This window comes from Drosophila serrata, unplaced genomic scaffold (genome assembly GCF_035046125.1).
Source record: "Drosophila serrata isolate PLE 108 unplaced genomic scaffold, ASM3504612v1 contig_142, whole genome shotgun sequence".
NCBI lineage: Eukaryota > Metazoa > Arthropoda > Insecta > Diptera > Drosophilidae > Drosophila > Drosophila serrata.
In genome coordinates, this window is record NW_028257040.1 from 85,151 (window position 1) to 105,560 (window position 20,410).

Here is a 20,410-nt window from a genome sequence, read left to right on the forward strand (position 1 = left end):
GTGGCGCAACGCTAAAGAATTATAGGATCTAGTACTTCTACATGGTACGTGGAAATTGAGCTGACTCAACAAGTCAGCATTTCCCACATCACCAGGGATAAGGTTATAAATAAAGGTTATACCTAGCATCGTTCTACGATTGCTTAAGGACGGTAAGTTGATTAAGAGGAGTCTATTAGAATAGGGAGGTAATCTTTGGTTTGCATCCCAATTTATTGGGTGAACAAGTGGAAAACCGACGTTTTTGACAGAGTGGTGCCATCTTCGCAAATCGGTGTGAAATTTTTATTGGCAACGCCACATGACAAGCTGAAGTATCGGTCAACAACTCTAAATTGGCTCGCTCGTGTATTCCCATTGCCTATCATTTTGTTGGTGCGCAAAAATGTCGAAATATGAACCAAATAAGCGTCCTTTGCGGGAGATTTGTGAAACTTCTACACGACAACGCCCGGCCTCATGTTGCCAAGGTCGTGAAAACTTACTTGAAGACGCAGAAATGGGACTTTTGGCCCACCCGCCCTATTCTCCAGACATCACTCCTTCGGATTTCCACTTGTTCCGCTCAATGACGCACGGTCTCGCTGAACAGCAATTCCGGTCATACGAAGAGATCAAAAAATGGCTAGATGAATGGATGGCATTCAAGGATGAAAAATTTTTTCGGCGCGAAGTTCACATGCTGTTGGAAAGATGGGAATAAGTTGTGTCCAGCGATGGAAAATATTTAGAAAACCTGGATTGTAGCAAGTTATATAAAATGTAGACTGAAATTTTGAAAAAAACAACGGCTTTCTACTTGTACACCTAATAAACCGCTTAGAGCGAAAAGTAAAAATTACTTTTGAACCGATTCCATGTCTTTACTATGAACTATGAAATATATTTGGATTGAGTAACATAAGGGTCATTGAATTCTTTCGACCAACATTGAATAAATCCAAGCACACCCCTGGCTCTATTCACGATAAACTAAATTTGATCGATAAAGTCAAGTTTAGGGTCCAAGAGGACGTCCAAATCATCAACTGAATTATTCTTTCCAAAGAGCAGCAGTTCAGCGTGTAAGTTGCAAGCTGCATCATAGTACTGCTAAGCTTAACATAAAGGCCGCGTTCATGACCGATAAGAGGAGACAGGACCCGTCCACTAGCTCGGGAGCTAGCGATCGCGAATACCGAGGAAAGGAGAGCGGGAGCACGTTATTCGCTCTCCGGACAGTGCGCAAAGGGCCGACATATGGAAGCGCAAGAGCGGTCGAGCTTTTGAAAGCTCAGTGGACAGAGGCTGCGCAGCGGCCCTTGCAGGGGACCTCCCGACGTAAACAACAGGAGTTTCGTCAAAGACTATGGAAAAATGCCAAAGCCATTAAACCATTAATCTAAGAGGCGTAGAAGCCCGTATATCAAAGAATCCATTATTTGTTGGCTGTCTGATTCAAATGGTGGTGGATCCTAATCTGAACTGAGTTTGGGGATATCCGTATATCTTTGTCAATGCTCAGTCTCGCAGAGCCTACTCGGACTAGTTCCTCTGTTTTTTCGTTTCCTGTGATATCGTTGTGTTCCGGTATATTTACTTGTACCTCAATACTCTAAGCAAGTCTATTAAGAACCTTTATGCATTCTGTTACTAGCCATGTTGGGGCTGTGATAGCCGCTTCGCTATCCAAATAGATCCGTAGACTGGTATCGCTGAGTCCTCGCCGTTTTGAAAGTCTGGCTGCTTCACTTTCTCAGAAATTTAAGGCCTCTTAAATCCCCTTGCGTTCAGCGCAGATCCAAGCCCCTACACCACAGCTCATCTTGGATACTTCAGTGTAGAGAAATACCTCGTCCTTTACAGAGAAAACTGTCCCTGCTCTAGTCTTCCCTTGGTATGAGGTAGTGAATACTTTTCCGAAGTTAATCTCCTCGGCCATGTATTCCATTATTACTTTGTTCTTTAGTTTGACGCTTTCAAGTATCTTGCCGTCTCCTGTGACGAGTTCCCTTCAGCAATTGCTTGCCTTTAGTCTTAATGCGCTCTGTCCATTACGGGGCCGCGAGACATGGCGCATTTCTCCCGCGGCTCCGCGCACACGCTGCTCGTTATATCCTTGTAAGCTTTCATATGTTATACGCCGTTAATGCCGGCCACCATCCCCGTCTGTTAATATTGGTCGTACCACCGCAGTGATGAACTGTATAATGATTCTTGGGTGTAGCCCCTATTAGTCTCCAAACATTTTTATGCAGGACTAAAATGCCATGATTGCCTTTCTGACTCTTTCACTCCTAGATACTTTGCCTGCTCTTACAGTTTTAACTCAGTGTGTCTTACGCTAGACATGTTAAAAGTTGGTATCTTTACTTTTCTGGTGAAGAGCATCAGTTCTGTTTTAGTGCGGTTAATACCCATGTCTTACGCTAGACATGTTAAAAGTTGTTATCTTTATTTTTCTGGTGAAGACCATCAGTTCTGTTTAAGTGGGGTTAATACCCATTTCGCAGGTTTATTTTCATTTTTTACAGTGACCCAGGGCGCCTGTCGTTATTTCGCTGATAACATCAGTATATACCACATCATCTATACCATATAATCTGCTTAGGCCACTGGTTTGACACTTATCACATTAAAGTCATAAAGATGAGTAACGGCCATACATTCGTTTCGGTTTCATAAAGATGAGTAACTGCCATACATTCGTTTCGGTTTTATCAGAAAACACAAGAAAAATCAAATGCGTGTGTCTTCGTGAATGTGTTTGCTTCTATTCGCAAGCGCAATCACGAAAACTTACTTTTCATGTTTTGTGCTTAACGTTTGTTAGGTAGAGAGGGGGTGAGAACGGCAGCAGAAAAAGCTGTTCTCAATGTGTTTGTTTTTTTCATAATTAATATTGGTTGATATCGTTTCAACACCACCATAGAGGAAGACTTTCTGGCGTTTTGTTTACCGTGGTATCCCCAATAAGCATTGCCTACATTCATTATATATTTTAAATTAACAAAATCGTTTCTGTTTATGACTTATGTCATAATATATTGAGCTTAGCTTGCTTCTTCTGCCTATCAGCTATCACGGTGCATTTGCAATGCTTAAAAAGTAAAACTTGTATAAGTTTATATAAAAGATCTATCTTATGCCAATAACACTCATTATTTAAATCAAACCATAATTAGTAATCAATACTTTCATTTAGGCACTTAATATATTGTTCCACAATACATTTTCTAATAGTTTAGTTTTTTAGTTGTTGTTTATTATTTTTGAAAAAATTGTGGATTTTACATACATAAAAAAAAAATAAATAGATGGTGATTTTAATTTTCCAAAGCCTGAGTGGCTCAAGTATTTTTTTATGAATAAAAAGCTCTGATGAAACTGATGATTGCTTTTGCCTTTGCAATTATAGACAACTATATCATTGTCTTGAATGTTTTCCGAATTTGATACAGAATATTCTTGCTGCTGTTTTTCTTTCTTTTCATAGCCACGCTGATATATAATTTAATCAAACTGTACTGGCAAATAAAATAAACAATCATCGTCTGATTCGCAATTTGTCTCTTTTGAGAAAATTTGACAATGCGAAAAATATTAGTTTGGCAATTATTACAATAAATTCATTAACTGAAGGGTTTCTGCAACTAACATCCTGGTTAACTCAACTAGTTAAGAATGAAAAGAGTCCGCGTTGTCTTTAAATATATATTTGATAAGTCAAAACAAAACCTCAGTAGTTTGGAGTAAGCCATCAAGACAACATGTATTATTTAATTGGTATTTAACGTTCTTAAGGTATTCCTGCATTTCCTTCAGTTGGTTTCAAACCATATTGTCAATTTGAAGTGCGCATTTTATGAGGTTTTTGTCAGTTAATACTCTTCTATTCAGGCAACCAAAGTAATAATAAACTCTTTGGACAGATGAAGCACTAGAGGCTGCCACTTCGGAAAAATTTCGATGGAGTTCCTAGTTATATTTACAAGATTTAATTGCCGCAGAAACAGTGTGACTAATTGTCTGTGGTTAACGTGACTTTTTGTTAATTTAGTCATCGTTACTAATCAACTATTTCGTTAGGGGTTTTAAACTTATCTTTTAGTAAATTAATTCTGATAGATTTGAAAATGTCTGAATGTCAATGTAAAAAATATTCACAATATTTTATTATTTTTTAAGTAAGGTTTCTCATTCGGGACTTCTACATTATCAATTGATACCTTCTTGATCGTAGATAATGCCTCTTACTTTGAACCCAATATTTTCAGCAATATTAATGTTTTAGAAATAAGGCTTTTTAAGCATTCTTCTTTTACGCAGATGTAGCTTCCCATTATATTAGAGCGTTCAAGTAAATGCTCAAAGCCATCAATTACGCCAACGTCATCACAAGTTATCACGCATTCTTTTTAAAATTCAGTCATTTCCTTTACAAACATGTAAACATGAGTACAAACATTTATTGTCTTCCGGCTGTAATTTATCTATGCGGTTCTACTTTTGTAAAAACGATGGACCGGGAAGATTTAATTCGAAAGATGTCTTAAATACATGAATTCTGAGGTCGGCCTGTAATAAAAGCACTGAACGCACAACTTTTCGGAACATTCCATATCAAATTCGTTCCTTTTTTATTTTTAAAAGCATTTTCGACCGTATCTTTTTTTTCATTTAAGTTCATTTTGTCAAATTCAGAAAGTACGTTTTTTTGCTTCGCTTCTAAATCACCTTCTGTATTAAATTTCTGTTCATGTTAGGAGGTCCTTCGCGGCGCCGCCTCTGTCCACCGAGTTTCCAAAGCTTTGCCGCTGTTGCACTCCCGCAAGTCGGCTCTTCACGCACTGCTCATCGGGCTAGTCTAAGCGCTCCCGCGCCCACTCTTCGATGTTCGCGAACGCCCGCTCCCGAGTTCCCGAGCTTCGCTCGCTACTAGGTAAGCTGAGGGACGGCTAGTTAAGCTTAGCTTATCGGTCAGGAGCGCAGCCCTTATGTTTTAGCTAGTTAGTTCTTTGTATGATGCGTAATATAGCGGAAGCACTCATTCGAGCTCCACGACGCCCCCGACTTATGATTTTAACCACTAGGGGGTATATACTTTCTGACTGCGTCGCGGGAGCTATTTTCCAGTACAGGATCTTTAGCGGCACGGTCGCCCCCCTACAAAAACAAATTCGAATTTTCTTTTTGAAGCTTTTTTATTCTCATTTGGTATCATCGGAAAATTTTTTTAAGGCAAAAATTGTTCTTTCTTAAATTTTAGTTTTCTTGCGCTTTTATGGCACTTAGGAAAAACTTTAGCGGGATACTGTACGCAATGTCTTTTTTGGTGGAGGCCAGCTTACAGCATAAAAATCAGTTTCATCATTATCATAGCTGTAATATTTTACTAGATTGCGATCTGGGACTCAGATATTTTATATGATCTCAGCAGAAATGATAAAAAATTGCATAAAAATAGTGATGAATTTTTTTTCTGCCCGTTTCATTAAAATTGCTGGGAAATTTAAACAATTTAAGGGCGGAAAAATCACGCCTATATTGATTTGTGCTCTTTTTTTCATCTGCCATTACCATAAGGGCTTTCAAATGGCCTAATTACAACAATAATACTAAAAGTTGAGCCGGTGTCAATAGCAGTGGCAGCAAAAGCACGTAAAATTGGCGTGCAAAGTTCCAAGTTTATTGCACAAAAATACATCCACTTATTATAATTTATGTCACAGATGCAACTGATTACATTTTATTAGATAGGAAAGTGTTTGTGGGCTCTAAGCAAAACCAAGAGAAGAAAAGAAAAGTGGAAACCGAATCAAAACAAATTTTTACGGAATTTCAAGACCCTATTGTCTTTGGTACCACCCAGTTTGGCTGGCATCGTCCTACTTGTTAAAATGACTCCGATCCACTCTCTGGCTCCTCCCTCAGTATTTAATAAGTTCAAGGAGCTCAGGATGGAATCGGCATTCACTTTTTTGAACGCGTCTTCAATGTCTAAGAAATCGGGGTGTTTTGCTTGAAGGCCTTCTCTACATGATCTACAACTTCGTGTTGTGCTGTTTATGTAAACTTGCCTTTACGGTATGCATGCTGGGCATCCGATAGCCGGCGTCACTCTAGTCTCTCCCGGATGTGGACGTCCAGGAGTCTCTCTAGTGTCTTCAGGGCGAAAAAGGTAAACTCAATTGCCCACTAGATTCCCTCCGTGTTAAAGATGTCATTTGTTGGTGTTTATCTAAGTTTTCCTAACATCTTCGAGAATTTTACTTAATCTCGCCGTGTCCTTTATGCCTTCTAGTGACTCGCAGTAGCTCTGCTAGGAGTCCTTCTTTACGTATTTGTATACTGCTTTTTTGTATGCTCTTTGCGCTTCCTATCCCTTGGTTCCTTAGTTTATGTTCAAAGACATTCGCGCTCTTCTTCTGAGACAGGTAATGCTTCTTCGAGAATATAACCTTGCAAGTCTCATTGTCGAGTCCCTTTAAAAAAAGATTGTGTCTTTATCCTCCTGTATTTTAATTTATATTGGACAATTTCGCTGCATTTGTCCCAGTCCGTCTTACGGCGGTTTCTTCTCGGTACCGGCTTACTTACCGGTGGCCTTAGGTCAAAGAAATTGTACCTACGGTCTTAGAAGAAGTGTTGTGTCGATACTTATTATCAACCTTGTATTTACCATGTTCAATCTGCAAGGTGAGATCTAACACATTTTCCAAACCCTGGAATTTAGCCGTCCTGGAAAATATAAAGCTTGGCGCATTACCCTTGTTCCAAATTGTAACGTTGCAACAAATAATGTTATTAAAAGTAACTCATTGCTTTTATTAGTTTCCAAGAGCATATGAGCATAAGCATGAAATAAATGAAAGACCCGAACAGACAAAAACTAACAGTCACTACCAGATATCAAAGATGACAATAACCTGTTTAGGAAAAGAACAAATAGAATTGTCTAAGCAATCTATTGGCCGGTAATAACAAAGTTCGAAAACTAAAAGTGCCACCGTGGAATAGTATCTTTGAACAAGTTCTGATTGATAATTTCAAGAAAATGGGCAACACGGTGACCCTAAATAAAAATAATAAAAACAGTGAAGCTATATTGTATTTTTTTCATGATAAGCCATTGCAAGGACGTCAGACACGTTATACAGACATTACAAAAACCTTGGTCAATGTCCGACGACACTATTATTGGAAAAATATGTCTAAAAACATCAAATAGAAACAGAAAAAAATGTCAGAAATGCCAAAAGTCTAAGAAGACACATACTCCCCATCTTTTGTTTTTTCTAACACGAACGAATCTTACGCCCACCTACAGCTTAACCGACCGAAGGGTGCAACCATGTGACATATGGCACGTTTACGGACGACATAGACGAGAGAGAAGGAAAATAGATATCAGAACGGGGAAACTTAGGATACATTACACCACTCGTGACACTCGTATGACACCATGCTTAAGATTCAATTTCACTTGTAACTCTGACTGACATGAACTATCCCTATACTGATAAAACCAACGGCAGGTCATTGATAAAAAGTGTCAATAACGGTGGACCAAGGGGACGCCAAATGTGACACTGAGGCTATTGGATAGAGCATTTTAAAAAAAATCCTTTTGAGTTCTGTCGTTAAGATATTTTGAAACCCACTCAAGAAGATCACCAGAAAACCCTATAGAATCGAGTTTCCTGGCAAGAAGAAAGTGATTAACCGTGTCGAAAGCTTTACTAAAGTCAGTGTAAATCACATTGGTTTGAAGATTACGTTGGAAGCCTCTAATAACAAATGAGGTTAATTTCAAAAGATTAGTAGTGGTTGATCTTCGCCTCATAAAACCGGATCTGCATTAGTGTTGCACGTGGGGAGTGATTACATTCTCGAAAAGTTTACGGATTGCCGATAACTTTTTTGTGGAAAGGAATAACAATTGATTCCTTCCTAATAATGGAGTGACACAGAGCCTCAGCACAATACCTTAGCACGTAGCCTGGTATTCTATCGGGACCTGGTGAAAATATTGCCTTATCACGTTGAAGATCATTCATGAACATTCATTACAGATGGGTCTGAAGATTAAATTCGAACAGGGCTTAGCTAAAGAATATATCTGACTTAAAGTGGTAGAGGGAGAATATGTTGTTCTTTAAAAACTTCGCAAAAAGATCGGCTATGGCCCGGTCAGAGGTTACGGTGGTCTTTTTAAATGTAAGCGAGGAAGGGTATAAGAGTATAAGTTATGAAACTGTTTTGGGTTCTGCACAAACTGAACCCTACAATGACCGAGCGCTTGGATAACTAGAGAGAACAGTGTTGGCTCTTTGTTGCACCAAGGCGGTTTATTAGAGACCAACGATTAGGTTACCGGTGCATAGTTGTGTCCCCTTGTATAACTAACAAGAGGTTATTGTAAGAGGGGTTCCCAGGGAAGATCAAATACTGATTAAATATATTCAAGCTTTATAATTTGACTATGTGTGTGCGTGTGCGTGTAGGAAATTAATAACAGCGTTAGATCGGCGGCGTGCGTTCAGCGGTGTACGCAATTGCAGACTACTCTTTTTCACTCCTCCGTTCTCCCTCGTATGCACTGTCCAGCAAAGCCTGTTCAGCTGAGCGCCGCTCTCTCGCACAATGGGCCAAGCGGCGAAACCGAACAATTAATGAAAAGAAACAGTTCATGGCACTGTAAAAAATTTTCACAGCGGTTGCCATGTCATGGCACATGTACAGACCGGACCAATTAAAATCGGATATTAAAGTACTTAGCTTTTGGTAGTCAACTTTTCGAAAACAGCGGACATTGTCAGCTTTTCGGTTAGGTTTAGTTCCAAAGATATTACCCGTATCGATAGTCACTTCGAAAGTTGGATGGTAAGGATCTTAGGTTGCGTCAATGGACATTTGACACACCATCAGAAAACCAACAAGCTCCAGCTTCAGGAACATTAAAGTATCCTACAGATAATAGTTGGTTCCTATCTGAAAGCCTTTTGGAAACGGCCAAAAATGCCAAAAGGGGTTTCTAATAAGTTGGCTATACAGACGATGGAGGGATGTACGAACAAAAGATATAAATAAAACTATCTGAAAATGATAGTTTCACACAGTTAAGTTCTATATCCGTGAAATCTTCAGACACCACCAGTTCCGAGATAAGGCAGTAGAGACGCTATCAAAATACAGCTAGTATTCTGAAAGGAATGATGAAATGAAGACGTTAGATTTTTGGGACTGAAGGCACAACAGTGGATACTGTAGCTTGTGCCGGCTTGGGTAGTTGAACTCTCACGGGCCGTGTTTTCCTTTTTTTTTTTTAGCCACGTACTCATTAACTACTACGTGCTCGGACCAAAAGTCATCCGAGCAAATAGTATCAAAATCTTAAATGATGAGATGACTCTGGCATATGAAAATTTTAATTTATCCTCCTTGACGTTATCGGCTTGGGTTTTTCGTTATATATAGGCTAGAACATCTTCCGATGTTCAAGGGCAAGCCTCGAAACAAATATAACTGTTGTTAGGGTTTTACGTAACGTATTGTTACTAACATCGACCGGTAGTCCGGGCCATAATGGACCCTGGGTAATTATTTCAATGACATCAACCTATGTCAAAGGTTCTGACACCGCAGCGGACGTAACGGAAATTACTGCCGAAGCTATTACCGTTATCCCCTCGGTCGATTCGGTTTCCAAACCCTATTTCGCTCCAGATCTCAGAACCATTGGACTTGCATTCAATCTGCTCCTGGTCTCGCGCATGAAGGACAATCTTTCCCCTTTCAATCAATCGACAGCAATAATGGAATCCCTTTATGCTGGAAATGGAATCTGCTATGCTACCTGAACGTCAAAGCATTTTGCATGCACTACCGCGTCGCAAACACAGCAATGGAGACTCGGCTGCTCAGCCGAAACACCTTTACGACAATTTTTAATTGTCCAGACAATAAATTAGGACATTTTTACAAACCCTTGAACCATTGTGCACGTTATCAAATCCGAAAAAAAATACGGAAAAACGACACTCAAGCGGGCAAAAAAAACCGGTATGAGAACAGAAAGAAAGCAAGAAAACCGTCTCCGCACAAAACTAAAAGTAGTAATACACTACACAGAAAAGCACATGCACACGCGGTAGCTAATCGGTGTATATAATTATAATATTTCTCGAAGAATCGAAAGAAACCTCGGTGGCTTAACACAAATAAACACAAAAATTCGGAGCGCAAAAAAAAAAAAAAAAAATACAAGATCGATCCCTATGAAGTGATAGACGAAGATTTAGTGTCAAGCAACACGAAGCATAGAACTACCTATATAGTGTGATTTCCGATACATGTCTTTATTTTGGACCAACGGATCAAAATAACACAAATGTGAATTGAGAAAATAGATGAAAACAAATATAGCACATGGGATGTTTTAATGACAAGCTAAGTTATTTATGGTATTTAGTATATTGTGAGAAAGTGCCAAGTGAAAATATAACACACGAGCAGCGCGGAGCGTTTGAATTAAAGGATGAAAATGCGTTAGCGATAACATTACTATGTGTTACAACGACGGAACTTAACAATATTAAGAATTGTGTATTATCTCCGCATGTAGAGCGTTTACAATGGAAAATGTTATTTTAGAACCAGATTTACAGCACAATTTTTTGGCAGTCATAAATGTATTAAGTACCGGCAAACAAGTTTTGCCTAAAAAAATGCCATGATTCTGGATAAAGGAAGTCTCGTCATAAAGGCTAATCTGGATAATGGGCTCTTTATGGTTTATGTTAATCAGGAGATGTGTATGAACTTTGTAAATTTTGAAAAAGACTCGATCAAATGACATAATAGGTGTGGCTAATGGCTAATAAGAAAATGGTAATACGCCTCAAAAGCATTTGTACCCCAAAAAAGATATGTAAAACATGCGCAAAAAGTAAGATTTGTATACAACCATTTAAATCGAGCTCGAACTGGACCAAGGATTTGTGGTACATAATGATGTGTAGTCCAATTGAAAAACAATCAATAGGGGGAAATATATGTATATTTTGTATTTTTTGTAGATGATAATTCCAGATATGATTGGTTCCAGATTGATTTTTCTAAAATCAAAGAAGGCATTTATCGAGTCTTTTAAAATGTTTAAAAATCAAGTTGAATGTCAAACTGGGAAAAAGATCACAGTATTCAGAAGCTACAATGGTCGGAAATACAAATGAGAAATATAAAAGTACCATATACACCACAACAAAACGGACTTGCAGAAAGTGCCAATAACACATTTGTGGAAATGGAAAGAAGTATACTGGTGCATGCTGGGTTGGATAAAGGATAAATGAAAATAGAGTGGCAACGAGCTCCCTAAGTGCTGTTACACCATTTGAAATCTAGATAGGTCGAAAGCTAGTAATATCACATTTAAGAGTTTTTGGTTCAATACCGATAGCCTTATGTACAAAAAAAAAAAAAAATCAAAGTTCACTCAAACAGTTTTAGTATATATAGTGATGGGATACTCCGATAAGGCTAAAGAATACCGATTAGTCTGTGAAGAAACCAGACAACTCGTGGAGAGTAAGAATGTCATTTTTGTAAAACCCGAAGAGGTCAACTAAAAACATCGTTCTTATAACATGGCATCAGTTGAGGTCCAACAAAACTAGGAGATTAAATTCGACCCAGACAACAGGTCCACTAATGGAATTCTTGCAGTCCATCTATTATACATACAGGGAACACAGGAAGACCAAGGAATAGGTATAATACATATGTTAAATGCGATACTGGCAGCAGACTTACAAGTTTCTCGAAGTTGCAAAGAAGCTGCGCTTTCAAAGTAATCTGAGCTATGGAAGACATCCACGAAGGACGAGTACAACTCACCCGTAAAGAATAAAATATTGCCGCTTACTAAATTATCCACCGGCAAAAGGCCCATTAGATACAGATGGGTTTATTCTGGCAAGTCAAATCAAGACTATAATCAAAATTGGTGGCATTGGGGGATTGATTACTATGAGGCAGCGTTGAATATCCGGGTTACGTTTTAAGGCTTCAGAAAATCATATATGGCCTCAAACAGCCAGGAAGAGTTTGGAACTTCTGACTAGATACAGCGTTAAGACGCACTGTATTTGTGCTTACTGTCGATGAGCCGTGCCTACATCGTAAGCCAGGTAGTCACATATGTCTATTAGCCCTCTATGTTGATATTATTTTGGCGTGCTTATTATTGTATTGAGTATTATTGATTTTGAGTATATAGTGTTATATTGCCGGTATTGACAGACCGTGATTTCCCTCGCTTCAAATATGTACAGCTTTTGGTGCATAGTCTAAAACTGTACAATACATTCAAGTATGGAAAGCTGCCAGTCAATGAGACGTCGAGAAAAATAGTATTGCCCGAGATTTTCTGTAATTTAGTTACATCGAAGGAAGGACTTATCCAAAAAGTGTTCCCCGATATCCGAATAAATTATAGGAATCACGATTGGCTCAGTGGACGAGCGAATCTCGCTGCCAAGAACAAAGATGTATATCAGCTCAATCATGTAATCCAGTCCAGCATAGAAACTGACGAAATTACATATAAGTCGATAGATTCCGTTGTGGAGGCAGAGGGAGCAGTTAATTACCCTACCGAATTTCTAAACTCACTTGATCTGCCAGGAATGCCACCACAAGTATTGAAATTAAAAATAGGTGTGCCGATTATCATGCTCCGGAATATAAATCAGCCGAAACTCTGCAACGGTACGCGACTCGAAGTCAAGAAATTGATGAACAACGTAGTAGAAGCAACGATCATAACAGGTCGTTTCCAAGGTGAAGACGTCCTCATTCCTAGGATTCCTCTGACCCCGACTGATACACCGTTTCAGTTCAAGAGATTGGAGTTTCCGATTCGATTGGCGTTCGCAATGACCATTAATAAAGCTCAAGGTCAATCTCTGGAGTTGTGTGGTCTAGATTTGGATGCAGATTGTTTTTCACACGGATAATTATATGTTGCGTGTTCCCGTGTCGGAAAATCAGATAGTCTTTATATTTACGCGGAGAATGGAGAAACGAAGAATATTGCATACCTACAAGTATTACAGAATTAAATGAAATTGAAAATTATTCTTTTTTGTTTGACTTACTTCTTATGCGTGCAACCACAATATGCTACAGAGAAACGTGGCAGGATACAGCTAGTAGTAATTAAAAATTGTTTCTTGTGCGTTCATTGCATTAGGGTCGTTTTCCTTGCAATCCATTTTTATGCACGTGTTGATGGGAATGATGCAATCAGACCGAAAATAAGTACATAATCATGTGTGCGAAGAAAAGAAGTAGCGAAGCATAAATTTAACTGAAACAGACTAACTATATTTATTTATTAATTTAACTATATACATTATTCAAATTAATTGTTGAAACTTGAACTTGAATGAATTCAAAAACAACAAATTATCTACCGAAAATGGTTGGAGCCCACTTCTCTTTTCAGTTACAACGTTTCCGGCTAGAGAAAAGGTTCGCTCAGCGGCTGCGCTGCTGGCAGGAATCGAATGATCTGTAAAGCTAATTTTGATAGAAAGGGGTATTTTATTGCATTATTTTTCCACCAGTCCATTAAATTGAATTTTTCATCAATTGCTACATTTCCTTTGCGATATCTTTCGAACTCTTTTTCGGGCGTCTCGGTTCTTTGTAAGTAACTCCATTTTATTAGCTGGGGGAACTATCCCGTGCAGGCTCGGCAAGGCTAAGTTCAGACTTCGAATTACCGATCTCCCTAAACGCGATCCAGACAAGGATCCATCACCATTTTAAGCAGATAGCTAATAAAGAATGGCAAAGTAAGAGCGATCACAGAAGGTCAAGGGAATGTTGGCCGAGGTACGACAATAAACGAACCAGTGAACTGCTATCTAACAGCAAGAGGGATATTAGCAGGTTCACGGCACTCACCACGGGACATTGGGCGATCGGTTCGCACGCAATAAAGTTGGGACTGCCATACAATGCAATATGTAGAAGCTGTAAGCAACCTACAGAGTAAGAGACACCGAACATCTGCTCTGCTTCTGCCCAGCGCTAAACCACATCAGACTTCGCCACTTTGGTGCCTACCAGATGGAGTCACTGGGAAGTATAGGAAAGCTGAAAGTATCAGCAATCCTAGGTTTCCTTACTGACTCTGGGTGATACTGATAGTGAACAACAACAACAAACAAAGGGAGTGGATCAAAAATGAGCTGAGCTCTAATTGGAGGTCCCAGCAATGGGCCTCACCACTGTAACCTACCTACCTAGCTGGGGGAAAAAGAAAGTGTCGGTTGCTCTATGTTCATGCAAAATAGTTTAATCTCATCCAAATGATTTGGATGAGATTAAAGTATCCAAATCATTTGGCTGCATAGTTAAAGCGGGAGAATAAACGAAATATGCAATATGTGGCATACTCCAATGTTCGGGACCCATATTTCATCAATATTATTAATAAGTTTTCCGTGTAAATCTGATATTATTTAATTTTCAATTTTAAAAATTGATGGCAACACATAGCACACCGAAGGTGCACTGCACAGCTGAAGCTTTTTAAAAATAATTTCAAATTTTTCACATAGCAACTACCTCTTTTACAATACTTATGTTGATTTATAATAATTGTTCTTTCTGCGTCAAAATGTTATTTATCTCTTCCCAATTGTCCTTAATTGATTTGAGCATAAAATAATAAAATAATATAGTGCGATTTCCAACGTGTAGGGCATTGGCTTTTTAGAAAAGTATTCAACATATGCAGAAAATTCGATTTTCTAAAATATTTCACAACCCTTTTGAATAATTCCAAAACTTCTGCGAGCTCTGTGGTGGCAGAAAACGATTTTACCATAACATTGCTTAACAAATGGCTGCTGCTGTTGAATCTGGTATTATTATCAAAGTCTTCGAAAATATTTGTTCCTCTATCTGTGATGAACTTAATTTTGTCAATATTTGAAATGTCAAATTCATTAAACAAATTTTTTAGTTTCTTAAAATGTTATCGCCCGTTTACCTTTCGAAATCTAATGACTTCATTCCCAAGACTAGGTCAAAAAATGTATGTATACTCCTTCTGCTAGTGGAACGTTTCTCCTAGAAAGTTCCGTTTGACATAGTTGTCCGACCACATATCTATTGTTGCTGACGCGTCCCCACTATTCACAACTTAATTGATTTCTGCCTTAAATTCCTATTCTTAGAGCATTCCGAGACTCCGAGATATTGTAGTTGGATTTGGTAGCATGTCTTCCACGTCGAAGTGCTCTCCGTACGTTGCTCCGATCTTAATAAAAAAACTTTACAAGTTTTAAAAACCCGGAACCGCGCAATGCTGAAAATGGCCGACAATCTTCTATGATCTTCTATGATATGAGTTTGAGCATTTTTCAATTGCCTCGGTTTTGTCCAGCGGTGTAACTTTCGAAATCTAATGACTTAATTCCCAAGACTAGGTCAAAAAATGTATGTATACTCCTTCTGCCAGTGGAACGTTTCTCCTAGAAAGTTCCGTTTGACATAGTTGTCCGACCACATATCTATTGTTGCTGACGCGTCCCCACTATTCACAACTTAATTGATTTCTGCCTTAAATTCCTCTTCTTAGCGCATTCCGAGACTTCGAGATATTGTAGTTGGATCTGGTAGCTTGTCTTCCACGTCGAAGTGCTCTCCCTACGTTGCTCCGATCTTAATAAAAAAACTTTACAAGTTTTAAAAACCCGGAACCGCGCAACGCTAAAAATGGCCGACAATCTTCTATGATCTTCTATGATATGAGTTTGAGCATTTTTCAATTGCCTCGGTTTTGTCCAGCGGTGTAACTGTTTTTAAATTTTGTGATTATTTTATGTGTTTGCAGCAGCTGTGCCTATTCAACTTAGAGGTATGGCTTGCGCTGTACTGTGCGACAATAAACGAATTCTCATAATGTGGTATTGCCTGGTTTAATTATCTCTGACAAAATGTTCCAAATAAAACTTCTTCCCTTGCTTTGGCCAAATAAGGTATTTTATCAGCAACGCTATTCACAGATTCGTCTTCCATAATTATGGAAATAAGGCAAACGATCAAATTAAGCCATCGAGGCGGCTTAATTTGCAATTCACACAAAACGTTTGATCAAAAGCAATCATACCGGACCAGGCAAGAGTGATCGGAACTGAATATTCTCTTCAAACATGCTCGATAACGACCATACAATTTTGTTGATGATAAGTTTTGCGTCACAAAAAATCCGAGTCAATAATCGGGTATGATCGTAAAAATGTTGATCTGAATGTACAAGATAATTAAGTTAACCGGGCGACGGCAATGACCGTTCGTCTAAGCTCGCTCCGGCCTAACTGCTGACACAGCGTCTGGCTGGATGCCCATGCATAGCCGTCAAACACAGCATATTTGGGTGGCTGCTATGAATTTCATTTTCTTTTGTTAGCTCTATGTTAATTACATTTTATATACCCAATGAATAAAGAGCTATAGCTCGTCAAATGAAACGTCGGCAACCGCCGTTATCGATTGTCACGGACATACAGCCAGCCGGCATACGAATATAATAATTGGCGCCCAACGCAAAAGTACCCACGCGGGTAACGCGGTAATTACAGGGATCATGTAAGGAACTGAACCAAACACACATACACTCCCTACATCTGCCTTTGTTTCATTTAATTCATATACACTGCAGGAGAGCATTTGCTACTCCATCATTAACCCTAGATGGTCATGCATATTTTTATTACGTTTAAGTACTGCTTCGTCGAATCGACGACGCCAATTTTAAAATTAGTATAATTTTTTAAATGTAAACAAAATTGTAAAAATATTTTTAACAGCGTTTTATTAATATTTTTAAGAAATTAAATTTAAAATTAATATCTTAATTTAACATTGATTAAGTACCTAAAAACTAAAAACTAATAACAAACCTTTTTTCTTTTTTTATTTTAAATGGGCCCTATTTATCTGACCAAATTAGAAAACAAAAATCACATATAGTTGCTTTAATTCAGTCGCATTATATTTAGACTCAAAACTAAGAAAAAAGTACATTTTAATTTCTCAAATTATTTTTTTAAGCAAGAGGCACAAAGATCAAATTTGAGGTCTTCACAAATGCTTTATTGTCATTTGACACAAATTGTTTTGACCATACGTCGCTTTGACAAAGGACAAAAAGCTCAGACCTTCCCTTTTGAATTAAATTTATTTTCGTTTTCATCATTATTTAAATATTGTTTATTAAATAACTTTATGTGATTTCGGCATATAAGATAGTCAAGTCAGCTTACCGTATTCGTACTAAGAGTCTTCTGAAGAAGTTGGTTCCATAACTAGTTAGCCCAAAATTTGAGGATCTTTACCGGAATATTTAATATACACATCGGACACGCCCTATTCAAGAAGGTTTGCAATCGCAATCATTCTCCAGACCAACATTTTGAAGAACAACATTACATAAAAAGTTATACTAAAGACATGCTTCGTCGATGATGATCTTTGTCACCTTTCCAAGTGGACGGACGTGTTTTTTTCTTGAGCTCTCGTTTTGTGTTAAAGTTTGAAAATAACCACCTGGGTTAACTTAAATTTCCTATTTTGTGTTAATAACTTCCCGTTCACTTCGCGTGTGCATGCAGCTATTCTAATTTGTGTATATAATTGGTTTTATTTTCCAATTTAGTTGTGCTGTTAGTGCTAGCTTTTGCATATTTTGCATTCCTTCTTGTGCCTTCGTCGTTTAGCTATTGTTTGTGCCTTCGCAACAGCTAAACGTTTTTGCTATTTATCTCCCACGCTCTCCTACTCTCTAGTTTTCACTGTGCCGCTGCTCTTCTTATCTTATCTGATCTCCCTCGCTCTCTCGCTCTCGCTGTGACTCTTCACTTCTTATCTTCATACCTCTGTTGTTTTGTTTTTCCTCTTTTTTTCAAGTTCAAGTACAGTGGTAAGTCCTAATAATGTCCGGAAATATTGTCTGTTTCGCCAAAACCTGCAAAAAGGCTATTTCTGCAGGTGACCTTACAATCGGCTGCTGGCTGTGCGACAACGTCATGCACGCCAAGTGTATTGGAGTTGCAGCTCGGACGGTGGACTATGTGAGGCCTGCCGCGATGCAAAAAGGGAAATTATGTCTTATATGCGGCAAACCAAAAACGGTTTTAAGGGTATTTTAATGAGTTTTCGTAAAAGTCTTGAAATGTTCTTAACGCTGGACACCCAGTTCAATAGCCTTACGCTAAAAAACGCAAAAAAACTGCCATTGGTGGGCAGCATGTAGACGGACCCCAACTACCTGCAACGTGCTCTCAGCAGCAGACTTCCTCGGCACAGCCCTCGACCTCAGCATTAATTCCGAGAGTGCTGAGATTCGGAACCCGAATGTGCAGCGGGAGTGCCCGTACCGCAAGTGATTTCTGTTTTGTCCCCTGGAGGTCGCAATTATTGACCCCTCAAAGTATCGTGAATACCGATATATCTGCCCAGGGTGTTAAGCCCGGAAAACCGGACGACAATGGCACGGCAGATAACCAATCTGCCTTCCCAAAAGCCCTTATAGCGTTTCCACCGATGAAACATATTATTGTCTTGCGGCTCTCCCTTGATCAAACATCGGAAGGTGTTCTCGCCTTTATACAAGGCAACACCAGAGCAAATAAAATTAGAATAAAGGTGGAAAGGTTTAAATTTTCTTACGCTAGGGAGATTTCATCTTTTAAAATAAATGTCCATGCAAGCTATTTAACAGTGTTTGCTTTCCCAACTTCTGGCCAGAGTACATTGTTGATAAGGAGTTCGAAGTGAAGAAAAAGAAAAAAAGGCCTGTAAGAATAACTCTTCCCAGGCCGGATCATAACCTGCGCCTTCTACGTCTTCCAATCCCGACCCGAAAAACTAACCTACTTCCTAAGCATTTCCTATCAGAATGCAAGAGGCTTACGTAGTAAGCTTCCTAACTTGTATTCTGATAGCCTTTCGTTTGCATCTCAGGTTATTGTGCTACAGAAACCTGGTTATAGCCGGAGATTCTGAGCGCCGAAGTTTTTCCAGCTGCGTTCACAGTATATCGCCCTATCAGACGCGGGGGTGGAGTTCTTATAGCGGTGGACTCACTCTCGTCAGAATTATTAACTTTCGAGGAATGCAACGATGTTGAATTCCTTTGAGTGACGCTATCTGTCAAAGGTAGCTTTTTTTGCATTACCTGTTCCTACATACCTCCATTGTCATAACTTCCTATTTATTGGAATCACCTTTCCGCAATTCAGATGGTTTCCAGTAGACTTTTGGATAGAGACCAGTAGTCCTAGAAGCCTTTAATATCCCTGGTGCTATTTTGTGCTCAAATAATTCCACCAATGCTCTCCATACAACTACACAATATGACTTTATCGCTGGCTTGTTTGACATTTCGCTGTCTCAAGTCAACCATGTGCGAAATTCCTTACAGTGCTTTCTCGATCTTTGCTTCGTCTCTGATCCTGCGAGAGTCAGTTTAGCAAGGGTGGCACCTCTGACGCAGCCCGAAGATTCTAATCATCCAACTTTCGATGTGACGATGAGCCGACTTAAAAATAAAAAATCTAGACTGTATTCCAAATTTAAATTCACCGGTTCTCAATCTGCCCTTTCATCTTATTTGTCAGCTCGGTCAAACTTTACCGTGCTGAACGGGCAGTGATATAAAAACTATTTAACTCGTTGTAGGCCCCAGTTCTCACAGGACCCAAAACAGTTTTATAATTTCGTTAACACTAAACGAAAGCCTAAAAAAAATTCTTCCACGCTTTCATTTTAGAATACTACTACTACTACTACTACTACAAATAATGATCAAGAAATAGCCGATCTATTTTCGCAGTTTTTTATTATTTTAAAGGTAGCTAATTGGATGCCAGCAATTTTAGAGGAATCTCTAAGTTGTCGGCCATCCCAAAACCTTTTGAAAACATTATCACCCCTCACTTACAGCACCTTTGTAGATCAGTTATTTCTCCATGTCAACATGGTTTTATTAAGCGAAGATTAACTACAACAAATCTTTTGGAGCTCTCTTCCTATGTTATAAAGGGCTCCCATTAAAGTTTTCAGAGAGATGTAATCTATACTGATTTCAGTAAAGCATTTGACTCTGTTAACCATTCCCTCCTTGTAAGGAAACTCGTTTTAATGGGTTTTCCAAGTAATCTTTTTTGGTCCTTTTTAAGACTAATTTATCTAATGTTCTAAGGGTTAAATCTGGCGTCCCGCAAGGAAGCCATTTGGGACCCTTATTTTTAATAAATGACCTCCCCAAAGTTTTGACCTTCCGAGTCCTTATGTAAGTGGATTACGTCAAGCTTTGCGTGCAATACACGGACGACCTCCTCGTAAG

General features: G+C 38.8%; 1 protein-coding gene across 6 annotated transcripts in view; it reads left to right on the forward strand.

The window, feature by feature from the left end:
- Positions 1 to 20,410, forward strand: part of LOC147644590 (uncharacterized) — a 223,398-nt gene that overhangs the window by 27,251 nt on the left and 175,737 nt on the right. The window contains exon 1 of one of the 6 annotated variants that reach the window (XM_086826127.1): positions 4,683 to 4,921. The exons of the other annotated variants lie outside the window; for them this stretch is intronic. The gene's annotated coding sequence lies outside the window, so the exon portion shown is untranslated. Of the gene's footprint in view, positions 1 to 4,682; positions 4,922 to 20,410 lie in introns of those variants that run through there. 6 annotated transcript variants of the gene reach the window in all.